This window comes from Oryzias melastigma, linkage group LG6 (assembly GCF_002922805.2).
Source record: "Oryzias melastigma strain HK-1 linkage group LG6, ASM292280v2, whole genome shotgun sequence".
NCBI lineage: Eukaryota > Metazoa > Chordata > Actinopteri > Beloniformes > Adrianichthyidae > Oryzias > Oryzias melastigma.
The window spans coordinates 12,246,767-12,252,306 of NC_050517.1; the positions used below are offsets into that span (position 1 = coordinate 12,246,767).

Consider the following 5,540-nt stretch of genomic DNA (forward strand, 5'->3'; position numbering starts at 1 on the left):
TCTATTGAATTATTTTAGTTAAAATTGGGATGGAGTTTTAAAATTAAGCATCAAATACACAGTTTTTGCAAGCCAATTATGAGAATTTCAAACTTCTTTATGTTTTTTGACAAAACTCAAACTACTTTTGACCAAAAAGTCGCAATATTTACTCAAAATTAATACAATATTTCATACATAAACTTAGTCCGTAAGGAGATTTTCTTCAAATAAGCAAAAAAATCTGACGATGGAGTAAGAAAAATGGTCTTTCCAAGATCTTCTACTCACTAGGACATGGGTCTCAAACTGGCGGACCACGGGCCATTTGCGGCCCCCAAGTTGATATTTTGTGGCCCCCGCCTTAATATGAGAGTTCAGTGCAGTTTTGTATGGATGGCACTTTTACAGAGCTGTGTGCAGAACTGACGAACCAACCAATCACGGTGGGCTATAAAGCTCTTGGGGGCGTGACATTTACCGGGCTTGAAGCCGAGAAACTTTTAGGACAGGAAACCCGACACTCCTTACGACCACATTAATGAGTTCCTTCCTTTTTTTTTCAGAAACGGAATATTTGCACATAATTTTCTCAACAGCCAGTGCTGTATGGGGTTCCATTTGTGCCAAAAATACGTCTTTGGTCCATTGTCTATGTCTACTGAACACGTTTATAGAACATTTGTTCATGTCTGTGTACTACTAAGCAATATCTTCTGCATGTCTACGCTTCTTTGATGACAGTTTTGTATTTGCTTTGTGATGTTTCAGCTTCCTTTATGCTTAACTCTTTGTATTTACTATTGTTGTTGGATCTGGTCATCAGAAAAGTCCATAGCAACAGTTGCTAGGATTGTTAGCTCTTGTTGTTTCACAGGACATGCACAATCAACTTCTTCAGTAGAAATAGACAATGGACCAAATATATAGACAGTGGACGCAAAATCATATTTTTGGCACAAATGGAACTCCATACGGTCCAGCCTCAGCCAGACTCCGCCTTCATTGGCCCCAAGGTAAAATGATTTTGAGACATGTTTTCTTAAATTAAAATGATTTTGCTATTGAAAAAGTTTCATGACAAGATTTTTTTTTTCTTGCAACAGAGAAATTAAGGCAATTTTTTATTTTTTCAATCGCAAAATGAAAAATTCAAATGTCATTTTACTTGTGTAAGATTCAGTTTTTGCTCAATTTAAGTATTTTTCTTCCTCTTAAACACAGGACTCTGAAGGGTCTTCAGGCCTGAATGTTTACTGAGAATAGGAAGTGCATGGATTCCTGCAGGAGGACACGCTCGGCCCCGTATGGAGAGGGTGGATGGGTGCTGCCGGCGCTGGCACTTGACAAACAGCCTGTTTTAATGCTCCTCACAACCCTGTGAGACGAGTCCCTCCTCACAACACACTGCGCCCCTTTCAAACACGGCTGTAAGTCTCAAACAGGAGGTGAATCCACCCACCCTTCCAGAGTAAAAGCATCTTAAGTGTAAGAAAAAAATATTTGCTAAAATTATGTCTTGAGTTTATGAAACACAAAAAAGCGAGATGAACCGGAGTGTAAGTGTGTGTGTTTTTTAATTTTTTTTAGGCTTTGTGTGTGAATGGGGGGATTTGCCACCTGCTTGTTGTCAGGCTGTCTGAACACACAGTGGCAAAGTGCTGCTGGAAGAATCGGTTCCCCCGTGTACTACAATATCCTGTTTGCGCTGCACCGCTCTCCCCGCGCCTCCGCACACATGCATGCACACGCAGCCTGCAACTCAAGCCCCCACCTCCCTCCCGAGCTGAAAACACACAGCTTTGTTTTCACTGCCTTTTTTGCACACACGTCCACAGATCAGGCGCAGCGATTCTGATACGGCGGGAGAGAAAAAGATGCGTTTACGGGAGGGTGACGATCTGCAATAATAATTTGCACTTTTACTGCAAAAGTATTGGGATTCCCAGGAGAGAAGAACAATGCTCACTCTGACTTCGTTTAGGAGCCAACAAATCACTTTTCGCACTTAGTGACACAAAGTTTATGCAATAAAATGATTAAGAAAAGGGAAGCTGCTTCTCGTAAGCTCGATAAAAATATTTTTTTAAAAAAAGGAAAAAGAAAGGAACGGGGATTGGCCTAAAGGCAGATACCAGCTCACTTCCCAACAGAGAGCAGCGCATTTCCTGAAACTGACATAGTACATAGTGAGGCCTGACTTACCGTGAAAGAGAAAGAGGGAGGGGGAGAAAAAGGGAACGGGATTTGACTTACTGTCAGAGAAAAAGTGTAAATAATATAATAACTCAAAGAAAAAATGTTTGTTTTTCAGTAATTCTTCATTTTTAGGTCATTTTTAATCATAAACTTAAAGAAAAAATAGAAAACTTTGAGAGAACAGAGTAGAAATAATGTATCAAGTGTGTGATTTAATTCTTTTTTATTACGTAAGAACAAAAAACTGAATTAAAGCAACTAAATTAGAAACAATTACAAAGGTAACAACATCCAATATGCTGACATCTGTTTTATTTAATTTATATATTTTTGGCTGGCTGAGCCTATTTGAGACACTTAAAATAAATCAAATTAAACCAATAGTGAATGGATCCAAAGCAGGAAACTTCCTGGTGTTGCAACACCACAGCCTGCTGGTCACAGAGGGGATTATATTTATCCAGCCCCCTCCTCCAAACACTGCCATCCTACCAAATGTTGGATTCATAGAGTCTTTATTTCACATAAAATAAACATTAAATGTAAATGATACACACGTTGAAGTGTATCAGTGGTAAGCTAGATATAAAAATGTAATAAAGTTGATTTTTCTGAAACAGTTTGCAAGAATCTAAATGATAAAATATGATGCTAAAAATAAAAAAAGGCTATTTTTTAAATCTAGTGTTTACATTTTAAAGGTACATATTATTTCATTATTTTGGGTCAAGTTAATTCCAAAGTCATTTCATGCCTGAATTTATTAACAGCTTTAAAAAAATTTAAGTAACTTTTCACACATAATCGGGGGGAGGTTAAGGTTAAAATCATAGACAGTTTATAGAAAACTGGACATATAATCCCCCCCCTCCCCCTTTATGTTCCAAACAGGAAGTACCTGCTGGTCCCAGAAAGCCAAAATCCAATAGGCTTTTATTGAGAAATAAACATTACTTAGTCAGAATAACCATTCTTGCTCTGGTATCTCTTTTTAACATGTTCTTGCTAAACCTATTTTTTTTCATATCTTTTTTTTTAGTTATCCAAGTTTCAAACTGACCAATCAGATGCCTCAATAGAAGTATGTTATGCCCGCTAGCCCCCACCTTGAACACCTTGAATGGTCGACACATTTGATTGACAGATTCTCCTGACTGCTTTCAGTGGAAGGGGTGTGGCTTTCTAACAAGCTCACTCCTGATTAGCGAGAGTGGTTGCCATGGAAATGATTACTCAGACCAACTTGGACCAATCACTCCATACTGATGTTGTCTGGTTCCAAAATGACGAAGTCCGTACCGTAGTAAAATGGCGACTGAATTGAATTCATTTAGTTGGATGTAAGGCATTTTCTATTGGTGACATCACCGGCGCTTTGTCCATCTCTATATATGTCAATGGTTAAAACTGACAGCAAAGTGCATTTTTGAAGTAAATGAATGAATGAATAAATACACTTCCATTCATTTTTGTGCAAGTAAATATATGCGAATAAAACCTGATTTTGCTTTAGTGTAGATGCTAAATGAAAGTAAGTTTAAGTGATTTGATGCATATTTGCATCAAGAAGCGTCAAGAGGTTTAAATGAAAAAAGTTGAGCAAAAATAAGTCAAAATTGTAAAAAAAAAAAAAATGTGACTATATAATGTTAATGTGAAGACAGTAGATGAGAACAGTACAGAGAGGTGATCTGTAGATGACAGAACATCTACTTGTGATTTCATTTAAAAGAAACAAAATGAGGAAGTTTTACTCCTGCCAAACGTAATTAAAAAAAAAACATTTTAACTTGAAAGTTTAGGATCTAACCTGGATGGTTGGTGGGTGTTAGATTCATGAAACTAAACTGGGAGGAGCTTTGAAAACTCCTACAGCTGAAGCCTCTGCCTCACATTCTGGTTTTAGGAGCTCAAAGGACCACAAGGAAAACAAGAGCGGTCTGCAGTCTGCAGAAGACAACTGGATCTGTCTAGTGGTGCTTGGTTTTAAATGACAAACATTCTGATCCATAAATGAAAAGGCAGCAAGTGAAATCTAAAATTGGGAGTAAAAAACGTCCTTTTAGATAACCTTTGAAGCGTTTTGGATCACAAATCCAGTCTTAGAGTTGACTAATGCCTTGATTATTTTTGTTCTGTTACTTACAGACTAACAATAAATACAGAAACATTTTATTACTTTTAAAACAAATACTTTGAGGTATTCGAACCCTCAAACTCAGCTTTTCTCTCTAAAACGGAAATTCTCCTAACAATATCAACAAGGCCTTATTTCCATCATTTCCTAAATATATCAGGCTCTCCCCCTAAATATAGATTTTAAATCAGGAATTAAATGGATTTATGACAGTTTCTTATTCACTTTCCCACAAACCCATGCGGCTACACTCATCTAGGATGTAGCTTTGGTTAATAACAAAGAAAGATTGATTTGAAGTAAGCAGTACTTGACCTACGGTGGCTCTGAAGTCCAAATCACAACAACAAACCCCTCAATTCAAAAACATATCACAGATCACAACGTTAATTAAAAAAACAAGATCATTGTTAAAAATTTAGGAATCAAAACAAAATTTAAAAAATGAAATGAAATAAAAATGAAACGTAAATAAAAGTAATTTCCAGAAAATAAAAGTGATACCTTTTCCGGTTTATTATTGGGTTTCTTTTTTGATATTTTAATTAGATTTCTTGAAATTACTTTTTTATGATTTTCTACATATTTTTTTAATATGACGGAAACCAGAACAGGTAGAAACTATGGCTCTTAGCTGATTGGATGATGATGTTTGTCCTTCATTTCAACTGAAGCATATTGAAGCCAATAAACCTTTGATTAGAATGCAGACATTAAAAATACATTTGAAGAACTCAAAATAATAAAAATCAAACCATAGTCCAACATTTTCTGGTTTCTAATTGCATTTTGATTTTTAGCAACTAAAATTGATTTCTGGAAAATATTTTTGTTTTCTGAAATGTTTTATTTTTATTTATTTTTTTATTAATTTAATTGTGTTTTACTTTCAGGAGTGTAATGTTCTTTTAGTATCTATTTTTTACTTTTTAATCGTCGTTGTGATTTTTAGTTCATTAAGTGATTTGCACTTCAGGGCCACCGTACTTTACCCTGAAAAGTTGAATTAAAAAAAGTACATTTGAGACTCAAATGAAGGTAAATCTAAAATCGTCTCAGTTTTGCTTTAGTTAAACAGTAAAGTTAAAGTGTACTGAAACTGATCTTTACTGCCACAATGTAGTGACATATATAAACATTTATGAATACAAAATAGTGAGGAGCCTGCAGTCCTGCAGACCTGTTTAATGAAGCCTCTGTGGTTCCTTCTTCTGCAGAAGAAGGT

At 35.8% G+C, this 5,540-nt stretch overlaps 1 long non-coding RNA gene across 1 annotated transcript; it reads left to right on the top strand.

Annotated features, from left to right (window-relative positions):
• The first annotated feature begins 838 nt into the window (after positions 1-838).
• On the top strand, positions 839-3,812 carry LOC118598838. Its single transcript, XR_004948016.1, has 2 exons — positions 839-995; positions 1,204-3,812. It is a non-coding gene; the product is annotated as an uncharacterized LOC118598838 (long non-coding RNA).
• Positions 3,813-5,540: the final 1,728 nt, after the last annotated feature.